The sequence below is a fragment of the Spea bombifrons genome, chromosome 10, assembly GCF_027358695.1.
Source record: "Spea bombifrons isolate aSpeBom1 chromosome 10, aSpeBom1.2.pri, whole genome shotgun sequence".
In the NCBI taxonomy this organism is placed as follows: Eukaryota; Metazoa; Chordata; class Amphibia; order Anura; family Pelobatidae; genus Spea; species Spea bombifrons.
The window spans coordinates 21,974,432-22,000,606 of NC_071096.1; positions in this window are offsets into that span (position 1 = coordinate 21,974,432).

Consider the following 26,175-nt stretch of genomic DNA (forward strand, 5'->3'; position numbering starts at 1 on the left):
AAATGCCGCCTGGGGCGAATTTTAAAATGCCGCCCCCCCCTTATCTACCCTTCCTCTCCCTGCCGCCCCCCCCGGGCACTTCCGGCACTCAGCATTACAAGCCAGCACCGAGACAGAACAGCCCCTTTCTCTCTCTTTCGCTTTAAAAAAAAAAAAAAAAAAAAAAAAAAAAAGGGGGGCTTGGGGCAGCGAAGTGCCGTCCCTTCAAAAGTGCCACCTGGAGCGGTTGCCCCACTCAGCTCCATTGTCGGGCCGGCCCTGGTCGGCAGCTGCCAACGCTCGCCAGCCAGCAGTGAAGGGGTTAATCGTCAGCTAGGGAGGACGTGCTGCGTTCCCTGCTGACGCTCGCTCAATAGCGAAGGTCGCATCGGTTGCGAACCTACCTTCTCCCCTGCACCATCTGGGATGTTGGGTCCGTAGGAATTCCCTGCACGCTGCCTTCCTCTCGCCGGTCGGTGCTCCTAGCCGGTGTAGTAAGTGTCTAGAGAGTTCAAGGGACGGAGCTTCCAGTTTTCATCCTGGTATTTCAGCTGTCAGATCGACGCTAAATCTGCAGGAAGAAGTTTCTACTCCTAAAATGGATCCTTTCCAACGCCATATTATAAAACAAAAGACTTTTCCGGTACATCAATCTCTCTCTACTTTGATAGCAGATCAGTGGAGACACCCTGATAGAAGATTTACTTCGTCAAATCGAATGAAGCGTTTGTTCCCGTTTGATCATAAAGCACTTAAAATTGATGCCTCAGTTGCCAAAACAGTAATTCCCCTTGAGTATGCCTCCAATTTGAAAGATCCCATGGATCAGAGGGCAGAAACAGCGGCCAGAAGGGCTTTTGAAGTTGCTGCTGCAAATTTCAAACCTGCTATCGTTATGGTTGTGGAAGCCATAACGATAGCAGGTTTGAAAGCAGGGCAGTAAGAATCTGGTTACAGCAAGCCATTGAGGATCTTTCCTCTATTCATGGGGCTGAACAAGTGGCAAGGAATCTTTCTGACACCTGTCTTGCCGTTGATTTTCTTTCTGATGCGGCTATTGAATCCGTTTTGTGCTTCGGCCAAGGCCACGGCCGCTTCAGCAGTTTCCAGGAGAGCCCTTTGGCTAAAATATTGGTCGGCAGACAATGCTTCCAAGAATAAATTATGCAGTATCCCCTTCCAAGGAAAACTCCTGTTCGGCAGCCACCTAGACAAGGTTTTGGAGTCTACTACTGGGGACAAGAACTGGCTTCCTCGAGGAGAGCACCTCCACATTTTAAATCCAACACCTTTCGGCCTTATAGAAATAGGGCCGATTTCAGGATAAGGAAGAGCCTCAGTCCTTTCGGGAAAGATTTCAAAGAGCCAGAGGAAGAGATGATAAGCCTAAGAAGTTCTGACTCCGTGCCAAACCAGGTGGGGGGATGCCTGTCCAGTTTTTTCCATCAGTGGTAAAAAAAATAACTTCAGATCAATGGACTTTACGGATTATTCATCAGGGTTATCTAATAGAATTCACCCAGGATCCCCCCAGAAGTTTCTTCATTTGTCCACCTCCAAGGGATCACCTCTGCAGTCTGAATCTTTCACTTGCCATTCAAGATCTGTTAAGAAAAGGCGCTTTGATTCTGGTGCCTCTGCTATGGAACCAAAATTATATCTATATATCAGCAAGAAACGCTTATGGTTTTAATGAATATAAGCTGGCTTTGACTAGTATAAAGGGTCAAACCTCCCGCAAATATGCGAGAGACGCAAGTAGCAGTATAATAGGACATTAAATATCAGTTACTATTTGTTTTACTAACCGCAAAGATATCCGGCTAGCATCTTGTCCTAGTTACAGGAAAATTGCCTAACATTGCCTAATGTTTGTTTGCAACGGTTTTCTGCCTATATCCGCATAGTTTTAAGGATTAACCAATTAATGTGAATTACGCATTAAGACGTCCTCCTTTTTGCGACACTATATAACCTATATCCTAAATGTAATAAAGCAGAGTGATTTTGGACCTGACCCAGAGTGTGTCGTGTGTCTTATTTCTCTCTCCGTGCACGTACATTTATATTCATATAATTTGGAGCAGTTCAACAATTGAAGAAAAGCTTTATTGAAAGACATCCAAAACAGTTGACGCCCAACCTGGGGCTTGAGGAAGTCGTACCCATCGGGGGTCCCTCCCGGGGAGAGTTCGCACTGTGAGCTGACGATCGGACCCTGGGACTGCAGCCCAGTTACAAGATAAGATCGTTTCTTATCTACCTTGTGTGTCACTCGTTACTCACGTGTGTACTCGGAGGAGGGAACTCAGTTGATTGACGCACCCTCGAGAGGCAATAAAAGAACCCCATGTAAATATACTGTTGTAGTCACTTGTTGAACTGTGGTGCCTCCCTTTTCTGGCAAACACACTGTAGTGGGAAGGAATCGGTAAAGTGTTACAAGTCTACACCTGATCAACCCAGTTGTTCTGATCCCAGACGGTGCCGTAAGACTAACACTATTTTGGACAGCCCAGTCGCCTGTCCCCAGTGCATAATATTACTACAGTGTGTGTGCCTCGTATCAGAAGGGTTCGGACGGCTGCGGACAAGGTTACGATACCGTTGCGAAATGGGGAACGTTAATAGTGTCCCGAGTGGGTATTGTACGCCCTCCCAAATGGTTGCGAATAGACGAGGGGAAAAATACATCAAACAATTGCCGAAGTTAGAAAAACGATATAGAATACCCAAAGGAGGAACATTATCAATTGGTGTCTGGCAAAACCTCCTAAATGACATGGCAAGAAAATTGAGCGATGAGGGATTGAAAGATACTGTCAGAATTTGGCTAGATTGTAGCAAATAATTTAAATCGCTAAGTGGTGAAGAAATGTATGATGAAAAACATTCAAGATACTTGTGTAAAATTCCAGTATCGCATACGCCACCGCCCTATAATGGCGCCGAGTTGTTGGATAAGGGGTGGAGCTGCCCAGCCTGTAATACTGTAACGTCAGGTCCTCTTTGTCAGTACTGTAAGGCGCCCCGCCCCCTACCTGATCTATCTACCTTGTCATGTCTGACACAGGCGTCGGCGCCATCTTGTGACGCACCTTACCAACCAGTTGTAGTGGAAAGTTACCAATCCCTTACAGTGGAAAGTCCCTGCCCACTGCCTACTCCGCCCACTACGCAATATCCGGAGCAGATGACGGCCCCATCTTTAACATCAGACAACGCCCAAACCTCAGGCCTACCTCCGGTCCCGTTACCCTCTATGACCGTTCCCACGACGTCACTGTACCCAGTAATCAACCCCGATGGTACATTTGTGTTGCCTACTGCAACAATGACACCCAACTATATGACTCCGATTATGGTGGTGGGAGATAGTGCCGAACCAGGAAAGGGGAATACGATCGTTAATGTCGAAGTAGCCCCGATCCACAACCAGGCCGAGGGATGTGGAAAAACATTAGAGAGGCTTACAGCAGTATTATTTCCACCCGCTCCTCACGTAGTTGCCCCGGGGCCTACACCCAGCATTACTGCCCCAATAATGATGATGAGCCCAGATGACAGCGCAGAAGGGGCAGCTGCCCCGACCCAAACCCCACGAACCTTTCGGTTAACAGGTGAGGGGGTTGCGAGTTTTGAAATAGATACGCCCGAGGGTGCAACAGCTGCCCCGACCCAGTCCGATGCCGACGACGGTATGGTACTTAAAAAGGGAAAAAGGTTACCTAGACCTTCCAAGTATGTAGCATTCAATCCGCAACAACTGTATGCGTTCCAAGTATGTAGCATTCAATCCGCAACAACTGTATACGATCGTCAAAGATCTCCCTGAACCCGATACTCACCCAATGCCATTTTATCGGAAAATCTCACAGGCCTGGACTACCTATGGATGTACCTGGTCTGACCTTGTTAGTATTTTCCAAGCCAAAGCTGGTGATTATGCAGATCTTATTCTCAACCAAATTATACGAGACCCATCTTACCTACCTTGCGATCCCAGATCCACTGAATCAGGTCAACAGTTTATCAAGCAACTGGAAATCTGGGCGAAGGATAGATTGTCCGATACAAATATCTTGTATCTCTACAAGATATTGTTGTATATACTTCTCCTCTCTCAAACCAATACCACCAATTGATATGCGTGGAGAATAATCCGCTCTGCGTTGTGTATTAAAGATAAATGTAATACCCTTGTTACCTCCTCCAAGAACTAACATATAACCGTATCCCCTTTTCCAGATAATATATATGTCTAGTTCTACTAAGGTTTTCTACCTGACATTACAATAAAACAGCCAACCCAAGATTCTTACCAGAGAGAGAGCTTTAATTAGAATCTGCCCAGATTAATGTTACAGCAAAGACAAAACCAGAGTTACAGTGATATACAGATGACAATCATTCATACCACTCACAAACATCCCATCTATCTAATATCTGCTGCTAAGTGTGAATGCTGTGTGGGTGATGTGCCAAGGGTGAGACTCTCCAATCCAGTCTCCTTCTGTGTGTGTTTCTACAATGTCTTTTTAAGGGATTTCTCTATTGATGTGTAAATGAGGTCCCTGTCCTGTGTTCCCAAGACCCCACCGTGTGAGGTTATTGACTTGCTATTTTTCCCATGCCTATCTCCAGGTATTCTCTACATAGTGTATAGGTGTGAAATCCTCTTACAGCTGTCTTTCCTGTTACTTCCCCCCTAAGTGGCTTGCAGCTATCATACATACATATATACACACATAAACTTAATCAAGCACATATTAATTACAGATATACATACCGTATATTCCGGCGTATAAGACAACTGGGCGTATAAGACGACCCCCAACTTTTACAGTCCAAATATAGAGTTTGGACTATACTCGCCGTATAAGACTACCCCTCTACCCAGGTGATTTGCTGGTTGATTTGCTGACATATACATACATGCACTGCCCTTACACACACATATATAATATATATATCTATATATATATCTACACATATGCCTGTCCATACATACACATTTATACACTGCCCTCACCACACACCCCTGCCTTTACACACACATGTATATGTATATATATATATATATATATATATATATATATACACACACACACACACGTATGTATGTATATATATATATATATATATATATATATATATATATATACATACACACACCAGTGTATATATATTTCTCCTCCCTTTCTCCCCATCTCTTACCTTATCTTCTGTCTTCTTTCTTCCATCCAGTTGTGGGAGCCCGAGGTCTGGCACTTCAGACCTCGGCTTCCCTGCTCTCTAATCACTAGGCGCCGGGACATGACATCATCCCTGCGCTCGGCATCAATAGCCGGCGCCTAGTGATTAGAGAGCAGGGAAGCCGAGGTCTGAAGTGCCAGACCTCGGGCTTCCCTGCTCCCTCATCACTACGTGCCGGCAATTGATGCCGGGCGCCGGGACATGACGGCATCCCTGCGCTCGGCATCAATAGCCGGCGCCTAGTGATTAGAGAGATTGGTGGCTTCGTGGGAACCTCCGGCTTGGTAAGTACCCGGCGTATAAGACGACCCCCCACTTTTAAGAAGATTTTTTGGGGTTAAAAAGTCGTCTTATACGCCGGAATATACGGTACTTTGTATTTACCCCAACACTCCCCCACTTGAATAAGATCCATATAGGAACTTATTCATAAAGACATATACCAACTCAAACCCAAACAGTATTACAAGAACCAATATACTGGTATTTTATATCCCTACAATTGATGCTAGCTCTAATCGTTCCTGCTTGGTGTGTGTTTTTTTCAGTTCTTTCCTCCAGAAGCAATATAGGATGAATAAGGAGCAAATTAATACAAATTGCAGGAACACAAATATTACAGAAGCAGTTCTTAATCCTGGGTGTGTATATACATTGTAGGGGATGCTCCACCAGGGCTCTTGAAAGCGGTGTGTAATTTCTTTAGTGCTGGCTAAATTTTCTTTCACCAGATCTTGTAATTGCACAACCCTTCTATTATTTCTTTTAAATAATGTATCCAAATCTATGTTAAGATGCGGGATTGTCTTAAATAGTGAGGGAATCATCTTATTCCAATTTCCCAGCTCCTCCTGTACCATGTTCACAGATACCTGTGTGAGTTGAATATTAGCTCTTATGACCTCCTTACCCACTTTCATGGAGCCATAGGTGAGATTAACACACCATCCTGTAGCAGGTACATTACAAGGTACAGTTTGTTGCCAGAGAATTTTAAGGCAAGACAGGAGGCTTCCTATTTTGCATTACTTCCTTTACTGTCACCAACAGCAGCAAAGAAAGAGTTAATAAACGAAACATAAACAACCAATAGAAACACAGCCTGATGCCAGTATATAAACCCTCAGCAAACCCCCATCTTCCTCTTTCTTTGCTGCTCACCAACGGCTGTTCAGGTCAGTCTAGCATTTATTGGGAGTTTTCTTTCTCCTTTATCTAGTTTTGCCGATTTATGTTACCTGTGCGATTTATGCCTTTTCTGCTCGGCGGTTTTCCCTCCCAGACTTATCCCCTTCTTCCTTAGGGGACCGCCGCTCCCACCCGGTGTACGCTCCTTCCCCCTTCGGGGGGGGTCTTCCTCCTCCTCGTTGCCTTACCTGTTGTGACAGCGCCGGTTCTCTCTACCGGCTGCCGTCTCCTCTTTCGCCGTTCTTCTCTCCCGCGTCACGCAGGAGGCCGGTATTTTCCTTCTCTTCTGTTCCGTCGGCCATCTTGGTTCTTGCGGTGAGATCTCGTCTCGCGGGATCTCGCCGCCATTTTTGTTCCTTCCCTGTCGCCGGCTGTCTCTGGCTTTGTTCTGTACCTCTGTTCTCGGCGGCCATCTTGTGTTTGGCGCCCAAATCTCGCGTTGTTTGCTACCCACGTGGTCTAGTCGCCATTTTGATTTCCCCTGCTGCAGTTTATCTCCGTTTGCCTGCCGGTGTATAGCGTCTTTTTCCCTGTTCCCTCCTACAGTGTATCCAAGGAATCTGGGTGAGCCCCGCGACTTTAGACCTCATATTGATTGCTACCATCTCCAGGCTGAGCCCCTGGGAGATAGTTATATATATTTAGGTACTCTTCTGACTGTGCGCCTGTGCTGGCTAGTACTACCACTGTTTCCAGGCTGAGTCCCTGTGAATTATATCACTGTCTCCATTACCAGGCTGAGCCCCTGGGACATATTTATATATTTTCTGCCTTCTCATTGCTGAGTTCCTGTGTATCATACAGGTTTTCCTGGGTGAGTCCCTGTTTGTTGGTCGGTCTTGCTGTTTCTATACCATGTCTCAGGATAATCTCCCTTCGCAGGAGGCCTTTATGGCCTGGTTGGAGACTAAATTCTCTACCTCCATGGACGCCTTCATGGCTAAAATGGCAGCTAACTTTCCTCAAGGGCCAACACCGGCACCCTCTAATCCTGTCACGGTTCCATCGGATTCTGACTCTGATAAATCAGACGAGGAACAGGCCACTGTTAAACGCCCCTGGAAGGGCAGCAGCGTGTCCGCGGGTAAGGGCAAAGCCCCCGCCAAGCGTCCTAAATTTTCTGAGGCTCCCCAAACCTCCAGCCGCCGGCCTCCTGGCGAGGACAGTTCGCTGCAGGAGCCGTTATCCATTGTGGATGAGTGGCAGGCTGATTCTTCCAATGAATCTGATGCCTCACTGAATCTGGGTTCGTCCAGAGAGCTAGACTCACGTTACATCCGTGAGTACCTGGTGGATGAGCCCCACCTGACCGACCTCCAGCACACCTCAGGCGCTTCCATCTCACAACATATGGCGTCTTCGACCACGGATCTACCGGTCCTGGATCCTACTGGATCCTCCCTTTTCGACCCCAACTCCATGCGTCACCCCAGGGCTACTGAATGGGCTCCACCCGAACATACTGCCCTCTATATTCACAAATGGCTGCGTAAACCCCTTACCAAGGAGGTTCGCAACAAGCTCAGGGCCGAATGCCCACGCCCTACCATACCGGATAAGGTTGCGCTTACTCCGGAATTCGACCCTAAGGTGGTCGCTTTGCTGGCGGCGAACAAAAGAGACCCTAGAAAGGGCCTGGAACAGGGCTTAAAATCAGCCCAGGACAAATTGTTGGACCTGGTCGCTCCGGTTACCCAGATCCTGTCGTTGGCGGACAAAGCTTTTCTCCAATCCACTCCCCTGGACCCTAAGACCATTAGAGACTGGGCACTGCGAGTGGTATGTCTCTTGGGCAATGCCAATGTCGCCATCGCGACGGAGAGACGTAAGGCAGCCTTGCTTCGTTTGGCCCCCTGTCTGGCAGAGCTTGGCGCCACGGATCTGGGCGCGGCCGCGAACGGTCTGCTCTTTGGGGATGCCTTTGTGAAGGAGTTGAACCGGCACGTGTCTCTCCTGACTTCTTGGAACAAAGCCAAGTTGTCTATGCGCAAAGTTTTCCAAGCCGGACCTCGTTTTTCTGGCAGGGCTGGACGACCGCGGGGCCGGGTCACCAGCCGTTCGTCGTTTCAAGGCTCCCGTTCGTTCTACCAGGGCCACTCGTCCTACCGGAACCCTTTCCAGCAGAGGCCTTTCGTCCAACGAGGTGCTTCGAGAGGCAGAGGCACTTCTGGTTACTCCAGGGGACGCTCCGGGATCGGTAAGTCTACTTTCTGTTTACCCTTCTTCCCCTCCTCGGGTTGGGGGCAGGATATCCCTTTTTTCCCACAATTGGGGGTGGATTTCCTCAGACCCCTGGATCCTCCAGACGGTCCAGGGCTTTCTGATCGATTTTGTCTCCCCTCCCGTTCAGTCCCGTGTCCCGCCCCCGTGCCGCAGGTTCGCGGCCGATCAGGCACTGGTGGAAAGGGAGCTCCGCGTCTTGCGCGACAAGGGTGCTATCCAACGGGCGTGGGGACCCATCGGCTTCCTCAGCTCGATCTTTCTGGTTCGCAAGCGATCCGGCGAGTTTCGCCCGGTGATCAATCTTCGGGCCCTCAACGCTTTCGTGGTCTACCGCCACTTCAAAATGGAGGGCATCCATCTCCTGCGGGATCTCATGACAGAGGGCGACTGGTTCACCAGACTGGACCTCACGGACGCTTACTTGTCCGTTCCGATTCACCCGCATCACGTTTCCTTCAATTTCGCTGGGGCAGAAGCGTCTGGCAGTTCAAGGCTCTTCCTTTCGGTCTCAGTTCGGCCCCCTGGTGCTTTACCAAGCTGCTCAAACCAGTTATGGCTCTTTTTCGCTCCAGGGGCATCAGGTGTATCGTCTACCTCGACGACATCCTTCTCTTCTCCGCTTGCAGGGAGACCCTGCTGGCTCACACGGACTTTGCGCTCCGGACTCTTCATCAGCTAGGCTTCATCGTGAATACGCTCAAGTCAGAGCTGTCCCCCTCTCAACGCATCATTTTCCTGGGTTTCGAGATAGACTCCAGGGAGGCTGTTCTTCGACTCCCCAGACCCAAGATTGTGGCCATTCGGAAGGAGATCTGCTCTCTCCTCCGCAAAGATTCTTGTTCCCTTCGGCTCCTTGCCCGGGTAGTGGGTCTTCTGTCTGCGTCTATCCAGGCGATTTTCCCGCTCCCCTAGCACTATCGGGCCATGCAGCGCCTCAAGGCTCGTCACCTTCGCAGGCTCCCGTCCTACGATCAGTCCGTTCAGTTGACCCTCGAGGTCCGTCAGGAACTTCTATGGTGCCTTCGTCACATGGAGGCGTGGAACGGTCGGGCGATTTTCGGCTCCCAGCCGGACTTTGTTCTCGAGTCCGATGCCAGCCTGCTCGGCTGGGGCGCGGCGTCCGATACGGAAGCGACCGGCGGTCTCTGGTCTCGGGAGGAGCGATCTCTCCACATCAATTGTCTGGAGCTGATTGCGGGCTCTTTTGCCATTAAGAGTTTGGCCAGGGATCGGTCGGACTGTTGCCTCCTTCTCCGCATGGACAATGTCTCCGCAGTCCGGTACATCAACCGGTTAGGGGGCGCGCGTTCCAAGCGCCTTACCGAGGTGACGAAGGAGATCTTCGACTTCTGTCTGGCCCGCAATATCTCCTTGCAGGTGGAGTATCTTCCGGGCCCGGAGAACCTTCTGGCGGACTGGTTCTCCAGACACTGGAGGGACGCGAGCGATTGGCGCCTTCTCCGCCAGGTCTTTCTGAGGCTCCAGCTCTTGAGGGGCCCGTTGCACCTGGACCTCTTCGCGTCCCGCACGAACCGCCAAACGGCGGCTTTTTTTTCAGCTGGCTCCCGGATCCCGAGGCTCAGGCGACGGATGCGTTTTCTCAACGTTGGCCGGTTTCAGGCGCTTACGCGTTCCCTCCTTTCGCTCTAATTCCGCGGGTCATTCTCCACCTTCGTCGAGCCGGGACTTCTCTGGTCCTGGTGACTCCTCTTTGGCACTCGCAACCGTGGTTCCCAGCTCTTCTGGGGATGTCGATCCACGACCCCTTGGCTCTCCCCTCCCTTCCATCTCTCATGGTTGGCCCGGAGGGTCAACCTCACCCTCTGGTTCTGGAGGGTTGTCTGCTCCTCGTGGCTTGGACGATCTCGGGGGACCCGGCTCAGGCGCGGGTCTATCGGAGGCAGCTCAGTCCCTGCTCCGCGACTCTTGGGCTCCAGGTACCCGAAAGTCTTACGGGTCGGCTTGGCGAGGCTGGGCTTCTTGGTGCCTGGGACGGCGTGTGGATCCCCATTCGGCCTCTCTAGACTGCGTTCTGAATTTTTTGGCCGAATTGTTTGTGGCGGGTAAATCTTACCGCACTATCAACGTTTTTCGGTCCGCCATCTCGTTCGGTCACGTTGGTTTTTCAGGCGAGCCAGTAGGTAGGGCTCCCCTGGTTTGCCGTCTCTTGCGGGGTGTTCGTCTCTCCCGGCCTCCGGCTCCGCAATATGACTCCTTGTGGGACGTGGCGGTGGTCCTGGATTTCCTCCGGAACTGGCCGGATAATGATTCCCTTTCTCTTCGACAGTTGTCGGCTAAACTCACCACTCTTCTCTGTCTTCTATCGTTTCGCAGAGTGTCTGATGTTCGGGCGTTTGACTCCCACCACGTTTCTTTTTCTCCCGATGGTGTCTTCTTCCGGGTTTTTCGGAGGACTAAGTCCTTATCCTCCTCCGTTTCCTACCCTTACTTCTTGGATGACCCCCTGCTGTGTGTGGCCAGGTGTGTCCGCTCTTATCTCGCTCGCACAGCTTCGGTTCGTCCACCTTCGGTTTCTCAACTTCTTATTTCCTATGTAAAACCGTTTCGGGCGGTTTCTTCTCCCACGTTGGCCAGATGGGTTCGCTGGCTTCTCTCCTTGGCGGGGGTGGAGCCCTCCTTTGGGGCCCACTCCGTTCGGGGAGCGGCTGCTTCCGGCGCTCTTCGTGCTGGGGGGGCTTTGGGTGACATTTTGCGTGCGGCAGATTGGTCTCGGGCCTCCACCTTTCGGGCTTTTTACTTTCGGCCTGTGTCTTCCGCGGCAGTTGCTCTGGTATCTAGCGTTAAAACTGCAAAATAGGAAGCCTCCTGTCTTGCCTTAAAATTGGAAATTATTCTAGTCTTGATGCCCGAATAATTGTAATTTTAATAAAGACAGGAGGCGAGTATTTTCCCTTCTCGGCCCTCCCTTTATAGCTCTGTTTCTTCTTGGGTGAGTATCAGTGTTTAGGTTTCGGTCTCCCTTTTTGCCGTTCTGTTTTCCCTTTGTGCATTCATGTTTGCTCATTGGCGATATTTGGTTGTGTTGTGGGTGGCCGTTTTTGCAATTTTTCGATGTGGTGTGCTGTTATGTGTTTCTCTTCTTCTTTCAGCGTGATTTCTGCGCCTGGAGGTCTTCGTCTGGCTGATTGATTGAGGGACGTGTTTTCCCTGTTGGAGAGTCCCTGCGCCTGGTGTTCTGTTCCGGGTCGCGTTCTGATTCGGTGCTGCGGTGCTGTTGGATTGCGGCTGTTCTTCGTTCCGGTTTCCTGGTTCGCAGCTGATCAAGAGGAAGATGGGGGTTTGCTGAGGGTTTATATACTGGCATCAGGCTGTGTTTCTATTGGTTGTTTATGTTTCGTTTATTAACTCTTTCTTTGCTGCTGTTGGTGACAGTAAAGGAAGTAATGCAAAATAGGAAGCCTCCTGTTTTTATTAAAATTACAATTATTCGGACATCAAGACTAGAATAATTTCCAATTCTAGATACACCCAGTGCACAGAACGTAGGGCCCTGCCCATGCACCACCCTTTTCCATCCATATACGGTTCTCTAAAGGTGAACTGGGCAGCTCCCTGAGCTCTCCATTATGCATCCATCTGACCGGACTAGGGGTTCTAGTACACAGGAACAAAGCCAAGCATTTTTACGTCTGTCACAGCAACTGGGGTTAATAATCTTCCATAACTGGTTTTCTTTTACCACCAAGCGGGTTTGTGGCAGGAGTTGTTTTAAAACATTAGTGCCATTAGCCACGTCTAACTCACCCAGCATAGTCATCTTATAAACAGGTACAGGCTGTTCTGTCCAAACTGGAATGTCGATTAGTAATGGAATTACCTTTTTCCCTACTTTACACTTATTGCACCAACTCTGTAGACTTTTAATTTTGGAAAGGACTACATTCTGCCAATCTATGCCAAATTCCCTAACCAGATCAAAAACTAGGGTAGAATTCACAATTCTGGGCCATTCCCCTTGTTTTATTTCTTGGAGGCCTAAATTTAGGCGTTCAACTAGTAGATTTCCGACTATACCACATACCATAGCCTTGGACACATCATTATTCTCAACTGATTCTCTCAGAGCATTCACAGATATATTAATCCATTGCAAATCTGCAGCAACTGTGTGAATGTTCTGTATTGATAGATCAGTTTCGGCTAGAGTGTTAAATTCCACACGTCCCTCTTTAAGTAAAATTTGTTGCAACCCATCTACAAATTTTTGTTCTCGTGAGTTTAGATCCTCTATGTCTCCTCTATTCCAAATTGAGGTCCCCAAACTGAATCCTGATATTATATCAGTACCCAGATCCCTTTTTTTCTCTCTCTCTAAAACGAAGCCCTTGTTTTAAACCATTCTTTCAACATTTCTGGGCAGCTCTCTGGTATATTAAATGAAGAAAAATTTAACAATAAAGGTAATGTTACATAAGACGCATCCGTGTAAGCGACCGTTTGTGCTGGTTGTATGAATAATCCATGCTCTGACCAGGGGGTGGTTGTTGGACAGTCCTGTGAATTAATAATTTTTAGTCTAGTATAGTATGCATTCCACTGTGATGTGGGTTACATGTCACAGAACCATCCTGGGTAAAGGTAAAATTTCTTTCCAGCAGCATCTTTATTCTCACTTCCTTTGTGGTATTGGCACTCCCTCCTGGATAGCTCCAAACTGCAAATTCAGAGGTAAGGTTAGTCTTAGGCATTGAAATATTACACTGTACCACTATCCATCCCCCTATAGCCCCAACAACTGTATGCTTATCCTTAAATGTAACTTCTGGCGATTCCTCCCTCTTATAAAATGTAAATTTCCTGAAAGAAATCACACATGTTAATGTCCCGATCTTCTCACATATTTGTTTCCTTTCTTCCTTTTTTTTTATTTTTCCATTTAGTATCATCTCTTCTTTTTCTGAAAAACAAATACTTTAAAACAAATAGATTAGCATCATATGTTACAACAACAAATGAAAACAAATCTAGAAGACCACACTAGTTTTATTCTGTTTTTCAACTCTTTCTTTCTGTGCCTTAATAACATGGTAGGGAATCCAAGGCTTGATATAGTCTTTCCTAACATCATTACCTCTTCCCTGAGATCCCCACCTAGCATAATTAAAACAAATCTTATCTCCCTGCCTCCAACTATCAACCATGGCTCTTTCCTGAACATGGTGTTCTTTAGCAGAGTGAGATTGGCAATTTCTGGCAAAATGTCCTACTTTACCACAAGCAAAACATTTAAAGGCTTCCCTTTTACCTGTGGGTCCTTGAAATTTATGTTGTAGCCTACTCTGATACAACTGTCTCTGAAGTGAGGGGCTTAATACAGACACAGGCTTTGCAATGATTTTGCTGTGATTTCGGATTATTTTATGATTAGCATTACTTTGCTTCTCATTTAAACCTTGCCCATCTATTTCAACTGCAGCCACAACATCATTTCTTTTATGCAGCTGTACATTTACCTTGTTACCATTAGCTGTGCAATGCACATGATCAGCCTCCCTCTTACTGCCGGCTGCCAGGGTCCTAATCTCCCCCTCTGCATCCCTCAGCCTCTGAGTAAGACGCTCATTTGCACTACGCAATTCCTCAATTTCTTGCAAAGTATGCTGGCTGCTTACACATAAAGCTGCATTCTGTGCAAAAAGCTTACACTTCTCAACTTCAATGTTTAAACCTAGAACTTTTGCTTCCAAAAGTTCTTTTTGCTCTTTCATTGATTTGTACTGCTCCAACAATCTTATTATTTAACGCATTATACATCTCATCATGTTTCTCAGATTTTACTTTAATTGAAACATTCAGCTCTGCCAACTTATCTTCCTTTGCTTTCACAATTTCTTCTAATCTTAAACAACAAGAGAGTAGTCCTTGCACAATGCAACCTTTTCTTTTACTCTCCGACACCTTTTTTTCAAATAATGTCTCTCCCAAAAACTTCTGCAACATCTCCCATGACTGTTTACAGTCCTGTGGGATTTCATAAGGACCACCATGTCTCTTAATATAATTCAGAAGCCATTTCTTAACATTTTCAGAATAAGTAACTTTTGCATCCTCCATGTTGCATCATATCAAACGAACAAATCACAGCAATAGAATATAATAACAATTATAATTATACTCACCACACTCCAGGCAGACTCTGGCCAAGGGTCACGGCACCAATATGTTGTATATACTTCTCCTCTCTCAAACCAATACCACCAATTGATATGCGTGGAGAATAATCTGCTCTGCGTTGTGTATTAAAGATAAATGTAAGACCCTTGTTACCTCCTCCAAGAACTAAGATATAACCGTATCCCCTTTTCCAGATAATATATATGTCTAGTTCTACTAAGGTTTTCTACCTGATATTACAATAAAACAGCCAACCCAAGATTCTTACCAGAGAGAGAGCTTTAATTAGAATCTGCCCAGATGAATGTTACAGCAAAGACAAAACCAGAGTTACAGTGATATACAGATGACAATCATTCATACCACTCACAAACATCCCATCTATCTAATATCTGCTGCTAAGTGTGTATGCTGTGTGGGTGCCAAGGGTGAGACTCTCCAATCCAGTCTCCTTCTGTGTGTGTTTCTACAATGTCTTTTTAAGGGATTTCTCTGTTGATGTGTAAATGAGGTCCCTGTCCTGTGTTCCCAAGACCCCACCGTGTGATGTTATTGACTTGCTATTTTTCCCATGCCTATCTCCAGGTGATGCATTTCCTTCCTTCTCTACGTAGTGTATAGGTGTGAAATCTTCTTACAGCTGTCTTTCCTGTTACTTCCCCCCTAAGTGGCTTGCAGCTATCATACATACATATATACACACATAAACTTAATCAAGCACATATTAATTACAGATATACATACTTTGTATTTACCCCAACAGATATAACCCAGGAAAAAGGAGAGTCAGTGGAGAAATTTGCCTACAGAATCAAACGACATTTTCGTGATCTAGGATTCTCACTCCAAGAAATGGCACATATTCGTATGTTGGGTCGTGCCTTTGTAGACGACCTCCGTCCTGATCTCAATAAAGTACTCACCACCTGCCGCCCGGAATGAAGGAGAATGGATCTCGAAGTTCTGATACAAGTTGCGAAAGGATTGGAAGCAGGTAACAGCAAGAAGAAGTCCGCCATCGTGGCAGTAATGACAGGAGCTGATGATGCGAATGCCGCAAATGAGACTACAGATGGACAGCGACAACCTCGTAAACGCTACGGATGTGGGAAAGTCGGACACATAAAAAGGGTGTGTCGTAGTCGCCATCTGTGGGCTGCCCACCAGGCTCAAAATCAGAACCAAAGAAATCAGAACCAGAGTTCTCTTCCTCCTCAACAATAGGAAATAGGCGAGCAAATGGAGGAGGGGGACTCTATTTGCATGGCCGTCTCCACCCCTCCTTCCGGCCCTTCCCCTAAGATCACTCTTGATGTAGCCGGAAGACCTTGCTCATTTCTTGTGGACACGGGTGCTGCTCGCAGTGTACTCTGTGAGACAGATGCATTACCATCTTGGTTATCCGATATACAGCTTCCTTGTAAATGGTTAGAGGGCGTGGTTCAACACAATCCACTCACACGCCCCTTACCTGTCACTAGTTCTTCAATACATCTGCCATCATCTACTCTAGCACAATTTGTAGTCAGTGCCACCTGCCCTTTCAATCTTTTGGGAGCAGATTTTCTCAGCAAGATCCAAGCCAATATTTCCTTTACTGAAAATGGAACTGTCACTCTCAACACCGCTCTTGCCCCTGAAGAAACCTGCATGCTTATGGCAGTAGTACATGATCATGGTGCCGACATCTGGGATGATTTATCTAATTCCTCGAATAGCCTGCTTGACCATCTTCCAGCTACCTTATGGGCCTCAGGACCCATGGACATCGGACGTCTCAACGTCCCGCCGGTACAAGTTGTGCTTAAAGATCTTAATGTTCTTCCATACAAGGCCCAATATCCTTTATCAGTGGCCCAACTAGATGCAATATCCATTCAAGTAGCCGCACTCTTGGAATCCGGTGCAATAATACCTACCTCTTCTCCTTGCAATACTCCGCTGTATCCAGTCAAAAAGAAACAGATCAAAGGACAACCTCCAGTGTACAGGATGGTACAAGATCTACACGCTGTCAACGAAGCCACGGTTCTGGATGCCCCTATTGTGCCGAATCCACATACTCTTCTGTCCAGCATCCCGCCTACGGCATCCTGGTTCATTGTAATTGATCTTGCTAATGCCTTTTTCTCCATTCCATTACACCCTTCGTGTCAATACCTTTTTGCATTTACACACGCTGGTCAGCAATATACCTGGACGGTAATGCCACAAGGAGCTCAAAACAGCCCGTCCAGTTTCAGCAAAGCTATGTCTTCTGTACTTTCTTCATGGCAGGACGCTCACCCGGAAGTTGAACTCCTGCAATACGTGGATGACCTACTTCTTTGTGCTCCAGACCCATCCACGTGTCAAGAAACTACCCTGGACCTGCTCTATTTTCTAGCTTCAGCTGGCTGTAAAGTCTCCAAATCGAAACTACAGTTATGCCTTCAAAAAGTGATTTTTCTGGGACATTGTATTACCAAAGGCCATAAACATCTTACAATTGCATGGAAAAAGGCCATCCTGGAATTGACACCGCCAGAAACTCCACATCAGCTACAGACCTTTCTGGGTCTCATTTCATACTGTCGTCCATGGATTCCCGACGCTTCTGTTCTGATGCAACCATTATATGACTGTATCCCTCGAGAACTACCGGCAATTTTCTATCTAACACCAGAGGCACTGGACTCATTCGACGCTCTACAACAAATGATTGCCTCATCCCCAGCTTTAGGAATTCCGAACTATTCTCTTCTGTTCCGTCTCTATGTCATGGAACGACAAGGCCATGCCACAGGCGTTCTCACTCACATGCACGGTGGTCGTCCCCTCGGATTTTACTCAAAACGTTTGGATCCAGTTGCTCGCGCAGCCCCCTCCTGTGTAAGGGCTATTCATGCTGCCAGCTGTCTTCTAGACGTCACTTCAGATATTGTTCTCGGACATCCTTTGACAATCCTAGCTCCACATGATATCTCAGCTATCTTACAACAGACTCAACCCAGACATCTCACTGCTCAGCGTCATCTTTGTCTCCAAGGGAGTCTGTTGTTGCCCGACAATGTTACTATTCAACGATGTAATGTTCTCAATCCGGCTGCCCTCCTTCCACTTCCAAGGGGGGGAGTATACTGATATTCCGTCTACGGATTTTATTGATCTAGCCACAGAAGAGGATCTTCAAGAACAGCTATTGTGGCATACACAGTCATCAAATGTCGATTTTCCAGATGTAACACCCAAGGACGATCCACATGATTGTCTGACCATGATGCAAGCGGAAGTCGGTTCGCCTCCGAACATACAGGATACCCCACTCTCGAACCCAGAATGGACCCTATTTGTGGACGGCTCCAGATATGCTGATGACAAGGGTCGCTTCCATACGGGAATGGCGGTTACGACTGACACCACCGTACCTTGTGCAAAAGCTTTACGACCGGATCAGTCGGTTCAGGAGGCTGAACTAGCTGCCCTCACCGAGGCCTGCATTATGGCTAAAGATTCTACCGCAAATATCTATACAGATTCCAGGTACGCCTTCGGAGTTGTACATGATTTTGGAGTCATCTGGAAGGCAAGAGATTATATCACCGCAGCAGGAACTCCAATCAAGAACGGGAAAGCAGTTGAAGCCTTGATGACTGCGGCCTTACTCCCGAAACAAGTTGCAGTGATCAAAACCAAGGCACACTCACGGGCTAACACTATGGAAGCAAAAGGAAATGCCTTAGCAGACAGTGCAGCCAAGCAAGCAGCCCTCAATGAAGACTCAACGGTCTCTCTAATGACGGTGACGAAGGAAGCACCAATGGAATTAGACTGGGATATTCTAATTCAATTACAACAACAAGCTTCAACCAAGGAACAAAATCAATGGATACAAGAAGGAGCATCTAAGGATGAGCGGGGAGCCTGGGCCAGAGGCCAATATCTTTGTTTACCCCGGACGTTATATATCCTTTAGTTGCATCACTAGCTCACGGACCAACACATCAGTCCAAAACCATTATGAAAGAGATTATCGACAAAATCTGGATCGCACCAGGAATCACCCCGATGCTAGCACGAACCACCGAATCATGTTTAATCTGTGCTCAGTGCAATATATCGGAAGGACAGAACCTACACCATCTAAATGTTTACCGAATACTCAATACCCTTTCCAACGGATTCAAATTGACCACATTCAAATGCCGATGTGTCAGACATTCCGGTATGTACTGGTAGTGGTAGATGTGTTTTCCGGATGGCCAGAGACCTATCCAGTACGAAACCAAACCGCACCCACTACCGCAAAGAAACTTATTCAAGAACTAATTTGTCGCTTTGGGGTCCCTGAGGTCATAGAAAGCGACCAGGGACCTGCATTCACTGAAAATATCACCCAAGAAGTGTGGAAAATCATAGGTTCACATCTTGCTTTTCACACTCCCTACAGACCCCAGAGTAGCGGGAAAGTGGAAAGACTAAATGGCATAATCAAGTCAAAAATGTTGAAAATGACTCAAGAGACTGGTCTAAATTGGGTACAATGCCTACCCATCGTACTTTTTGCTATCAGACATACGCCAAAGGCTTCACACAAACTTACCCCACATGAGATACTTTTTGGAAGTAGCCCTAGGCTAGGACAGTACTTCCCACAACAGTTGCAAATGAATTATGAAACAATGGCAAAATATGTTATTGCTCTGACTACTCAGTTATCTAATATATATGCCCAAGTTTTCTCTTCTGTTCCAGATCCCAACACCCTCGAAGGTACTCACTCTCTATTGCCTGGGGAGTGGGTGGTCGTGAAGAAACACGTCCGATCTACCCTGGAGCCAAGATTCGAGGGCCCTTTTCAAGTGCTGCTAACAACTCCTACCTCAATAAAAGTTGAGGGGAAGCCCACCTGGATACACGCATCACACTGCAAGAGAGTCAAAGGATACGATCCTCCAGCCAGCAATACCTAGAATGAATATCCTTTGCAAGAGAGTGGGCATCCCACTATTATTATTATTACTAATCATTTTCCAAAATACATGGGGAAAACCGGCCCAAGCTACCAGTCATCAGGGGGGTCGAGTAGCCATTACGAGAGATGCAAGACAAGCAGGTCCTCCCACTTTTTGGTAGAACTCTAGTAGCACGACAGTAGCCACATATTCATTCCAACCCTGTCACATTATAGATTGTGTTTCTAAACGCTACACCAATGTATACACCGGCGTGATGACACAAGAAGGGGATACCACCGATAATTTTGACCCCGGATTTTGTGATATTAAAATAGGCACATGTGTTGGGTACATATGTTATGCTGGAGGGCAATGGGGGGACAACTGCGGGTATTGGGGCTCTGTCATAACTAATTCAGGTACCAACTGGGGATATAAGCCCCCTGAAGCCCTAGCCCTCAAAGATCAATATGGTAAATCATTGCTCTCACGAATGACTCTTATATCTACTGGAACTGGTGATAACCAACGATACATCCTTGCTATAGAAAATCCACGGCCAACTGATGCTCGAAAATATATTTTCGGGATTTACAAATATGGAGCCCTCAGCGGCCAAGCCCCCTTCTATCTTAAAGATATGTATAATAGTTTAGAATGGAAAGAATCACCAAGCAAACCCTCAAACCAACCAGTTCCAAAACAAAGTAAACCTCCAAATCAGCCCGTCTCGAAGTCACCAGAAATTCCGTACAATGCCCTGCGTGCTATCCAACGTATGATAGCTATTGCAAATCCCACTTATGATGATACTGTAGCCATAGAAACTGGATATAATGATATTAATCTATGGCTCGAGTGGATGCAATATTCTGCCATTAAGCACAATAAGTCCAATTGCTATGTGTGCGGCAGAGCCCGCCCACATCTTGGAACAGTACCTCTACAGTTGCCCTATCAGTCACTGTTATGCCTATTAAGTCTTTATACCAATACCAGTAACAAATTTACTGAATGTGAGAAATGGAAAAGTGAATATCCCCTATTAATCGAGGCTCCCAAGCTTAATGGAGGAATTACTATATATTCTGCCACTTACACTTGTATTTCAAATACCAAAGGAACTGGCAAATTTCTTGGAAAATTCTCTAATGGTAATTGTGCTGAATACAGCAATTTGACCGGTTCCCCCACACAGAATCAAGTCTATTCACTAGGAGATATCTATTGGCTATGTGGGGACATGAAACTGCGCACTAGATTAGAAGGTAGTTGGACTGGTGAATGTGCACTGGACAAAGTTATAATGCCATTGCTTATAATGTCGGAAGAGCCAGAAGCTGTTGAGGCCCAGTCCACCCTGTCCCGCAAGAAACGCAGTGTCTCAAAGGCCCCTGAAGGAAGCTTCGACCTCCATGTGTATATAGATGCGACAGGAGTCCCTAGGGGGGTCCCAGATGAATATAAAGCCCGAGATCAAGTAGCCGCTGGTTTTGAATCCATTTTTCCAATTGTTACAGTAAATAAAAAATGTTGATTGGATTAATTATATCTATTATAATCAGCAGAGATTTGTCAACTATACTCGAGACGCGCTCCAAGGACTGTCGGAACAATTGGAGGCCGCGACCCAGATGACTTTCCATGGCATTAGACATGATCCTGGCAGAAAAAGGCAGGGTCTGTCAAATAATCGGAGAAACTTGCTGTACCTTTATCCCAGATAATACCGGCCCTGATGGGAAAGTAACTGTGACTATTAAAAAGTTAATTGCTCTAGGAGATGAATTAAAGCGTAATTCCGGAATCGACCATCCATGGGCTGAGTGGTTCGGATGGCTTAAAGGATGGAAACAAGGCCTGGTCCAGCTGGGAATTATTTTACTAATCATTGTGATTATGGTTCCATGTTTTCGACGTCTGTGTGACAAGATGTTTGCTGTAGGCGAAACAACCCCATTGATGCTCATGTACGATGATAGTGAGCCAAGCAGTCTTACACCTTCTTATGAAACAGCATTCGACCCGATGGTCACCCCCAACGGTAATCCCCACCCTAATTAGGGACATATAGATCCGAGGGACATGTCCTAGACCTGAAACCGGGATTTTATCCAATAGGGATAATTTGTCGCCACTGCAGGTGAAGAGGATGCGGGATCATGTCCGGTAGGATCTGACAGGTTTAGGGACAGACAGTCAGCCATCATATATTCAAGGGGGGACTGTTATGGAACCAAAATTATATCTATATATCAGCAAGAAACGCTTATGGTTTTAATGAATATAAGATGGCTTTGACTAGTATAAAGGGTCAAACCTCCCGCAAATATGCGAGAGACGCAAGTAGCAGTATAATAGGACATTAAATATCAGTTACTATTTGTTTTACTAACCGCAAAGATATCCGGCTAGCATCTTGTTCTAGTTACAGGGAAATTGCCTAACATTGCCTAATGTTTGTTTGCAACGGTTTTCTGCCTATATCCGCATTGTTTTAAGGATTTACCAATTAATGTGATTTACGTATAAAGACGTCCTTCTTTTTGGACACTATATAACCTATATCCTAAATGTAATAAAGCAGAGTGATTTTGGACCTGACCCAGAGTGTGTCGTGTGTCTTATTTCTCTCCCCGTGCACGTACATTTATATTCATATAATTTGGAGCAGTTCAACAACTGAAGAAAAGCTTTATTGAAAGACATCCAAAACACCTCCTTCTCAGAGGGAAACCGGTGCCTACTCCCACGTTTTTATAGTACCAAAGTCTTCAGGAGATCACAGATTAGTTATAAATCTTCGCCTGGTGAACAGGTTTATTAAGTACCTCAGATTCAGGATGGAAACCTTAAAATCTACCACTGAGATCCTCTCTCAGGGAGTCTATTTGGCCTCAATAGACCTCCAAGATGCTTATCTGCATATTCCAATTCACAAACAGCATCAGCAATTTCTTCATTTTGCGGTTTCAATAAGTCACGACATCACACATCTCCAATTCCAGGCTCTTCCGTTCGGCCTGGCTTCGGCTCCACATCTCTTCACAAAGATTATGTCAGCAGTAGCTGCCTTCCTCAGATTACAAGGAATAAGAGTCATTCCTTACTTGGACGACTGGCTGGTAGCGGCTCCCACAGCAAGTCTGTTAAGTTCTCACCTGTCTTACTCTCTGGAACTCCTCCAAAGTCTAGGATGGCTCATCAACCAAGGAAAATCTCAGTTATTTCCTTTCCAAAGGCTGACATTTCTAGGAATGGTTTTAGATTTCAGAACCCAAATGACTTTCCTTCCAGTGAAGAAATTTCAGAAAATTCGGGATTTTATCAACATGCTCCTTCGGCAGAGGAAGTCTTCGATCAGAAGCCTGATGTCAAGTGACATCAGGCTTCTGATCAAAGACTTCCTCTGCCGAAGGAGCATGTTGATAAAATCCCGAATTCCTCTGGGCCTGATGATCACGACTCATGGGCAGCTGTTCCATGGGCTCTGGGCCACATGAGACCCCTTCAAGCGTTCCTCTTGTCTCACTGGGACGGCTCAAAAACTTCTCTTCGGAAGCAGATCCACATCACCTCCTCCGTTCTCCTGTCCCTTCTTTGGTGAGCGCTAATTCACTGGGAACCGCTCCTACGAGGCAAAGCAGTCGTATTCTTTCCGACAATATAACAGTGGTTGCTTATATCAACATACAGGGAGGGACGAAAAGCCGTCTTCTTCAAGGTCTTTCTCAAAAGATATGTTTCTGGGCCGAAAAGAAAATCTCTTTTCTTTCTGCGGTTCATATCAAAGGGACTTGCAATTTACTAGCAGATTTTTTGAGCAGACATTCAGTTCTCCCAGGAGAATGGAGCCTGCACAAGGATGTTTTTTAGTTGATTGTAGACAAATGGGGGTCGCCTGTAATAGATCTCATGACTTTTTTTCTCCCTTTCTCCTCTGGGACAACCACTGGGACTCGATGCTCTGTCCCAATCATGGGATTTCAGCCTGGCTTATGTTTTTCCCCTTTCCCACTCCTTGCAAGGGTCCTGAAGAAAAGGTAGAGTGCCCTACAAGTCATCCTTGTTACCCCTTACTGGCCAAAGAGAGCCTGGTTTGTGGATCTGATTCAGTTGGCCTGCGTCCTTTTCATCTCCCAGTTCGATCCATCTGAACCTGGCCCATCTAAAGTTCACGGCATGGATTCTGAAAGGAAGATCATGCAATCCAAAGGTCTTCAGCCTTTATTGAAACCTTGATTGCCAGCAAGAAACCTGCTACCTCTTCTAAATATCACAAAATCTGGTCTATCTTCCTCTCCTGGTGTGATGCTCACTTATCCTCTCCGGTTGACATTCTCTCCGTGCTCAATTTTCTGCAGTCTGGTTTTGACAATGGTCTGAAACCGGACACCCTGAGGGTTCAGATAGTGGATCAGCAGTTTTCTCCCTATTTCATTTGTCGCAAGATATTGTTCTGCCAACTCTTAGTCCAAAGCCCAAGAACTCCAAAGAGCCGGCTAGCTAGAACTCATTCTTGGAGGAAGTCCAGTTCTTTGTTTGTTTCCTTTTCGGGTCCTTGTAAAGGGAATAGAGTTTCTAGAGTCTCTATAGGCCGTTTTATCAAAGAAGCTATTTCCGAGTGTTACAGCTCTGCAGGGTTGGACCCTCCCCATAATTTAAGAGCTTATTCGACTAGATCGGTTTCCACTTACTGAGCTGAACTAGCTTGTTTAGACCCTTCAGCCGTCTGTAAAGCAGCAACCTGGTCTAACTTCCATACTTTTACTAATCATTACCATCTGGATCTCATGGCTGCGGAAGAAGCCAAATTTGGCTGCAGAGTGCTGTATCAGGCAGTGCTCCCATCCCTTTCTCGCTAACTCTCCTTTGTGCCACCTGGAATGGCAAGGGAAAATTGAATTCTTACCTGGGAATTCCCTTTCCTTGTCCATTTCCAGGGGGCACACATTTTTCCCCCCTACCCATATGTTTGTGTGTATGTCTTAATGATGTTGAGTAAGTCTTTTTAACTAACTGGGGATCTGGGGAGGTTCTGAATTTTTATAGGTTTCCTGCCTTATCGGAGGGGTGGAGACTATCTCCCCTTTGTGGCACCTGGAAATGGACAAGGAAAGGGAATTCCCAGGTAAGAATTACATTTTTTAATGCTAATGGGGTATACTATGGTATGGCTGAAAGACTGAGGGTCCGTGTCCGTGCTTTATTGGAATTGAAATAGATTCTGTGTTTGTTTTGCAGGATTCCATGGGAAAAGGTGGCTGATTTGAGGGTTCAAGTTTCACAAGCTAGGGTTGTTGCTTGCTTGAATGGGGGTCTGGTGGTAAAGCGCGCAGATCTGGAGTCTGACCAGGCTGAATGCAGTTGCCATGGACTTATGATGTCTGGAGGTGAGGATTGGAGAGGACTTTTGCTGCTTGGACGGGGCAGCATGCTTGTAGTGATTCATGCACGTTACCTGTGGTGGAGGAGTCCCTAAGAGGAGTTCAATTAAAGGGGAGCCTTTCACACAATTGATGGCAGCTGTGGCTCCACAATACAAACTTCCATCACTTCCCACTTTCAGTAGGAATATTGTCCTCTCACTGTATCGGTCCTGTGTTTCAGCAGTAAAATAAGAGCTTTTCAAAGCGGCTGGTCAGTGTGTGCATTTCACCAAAGATGTGTGGAGCGCACCTAGCTGGCAGCATGCCTTTCTCTCCTTGACAACACAGCCCGGTGTGTCTAAGGAAGCTGCTGCACCAGGCTATCGATCATCCATCACTTCTGCAGGAATGAAAATATTCTGCATGCAATTACGAAAATGTTTTCACTTTGGGTGGGAGCAGAGGTGGGCACCAGTGTTGAAGTGGGGTTTGTGGTAAATTATGGAGGGTACAAACATGGTTAAAGCGCTCCGAGATGGTAATATTGTTGGTATGGTGTGATGTTTCGGACTGGATTTTGGCACCAAATTAGAATTTAACCCTATAACTCTAAGCTAATTTTGATGAAATCCCATTCGTCCGGCTGGTTGCTATGGAAACAAGAAATAAACATGTGGAAGAGGTTGAATAAGGAGGCTGCCTGCATAGTGTCCGAGCAGCTGCATAGCAAGCTGCAGGAGCAGTGAGAGATAAGCGGGGGCGGGAGGTTGTTTGTATGTATGTATGTATATGCCGTGCCTGAGGGCTTCCAGCTGTGTGTCCAGTGTGCCCTGCCAGTGGGCTTACAGTTGTGTGCCCTGGCAGTGGGCTTCCAGTCATGTGGCCTGCCAGTGGGCTTCTAGTTCAGCATCAGCCTTGCCAGTCCCAGTCCTACTCTTCTGTCTGCTGTGTGCCTGTCTACCTTGCATCATGAATCACAGTGCACAAACTGACAACACTATCCTTGCACCGAGGCCCCTAGCTAACCTGGTTACCCAGTGTGTGACAGAATGTATGTATGTGAGCATGGATGTGTAATTGTGTAAGCA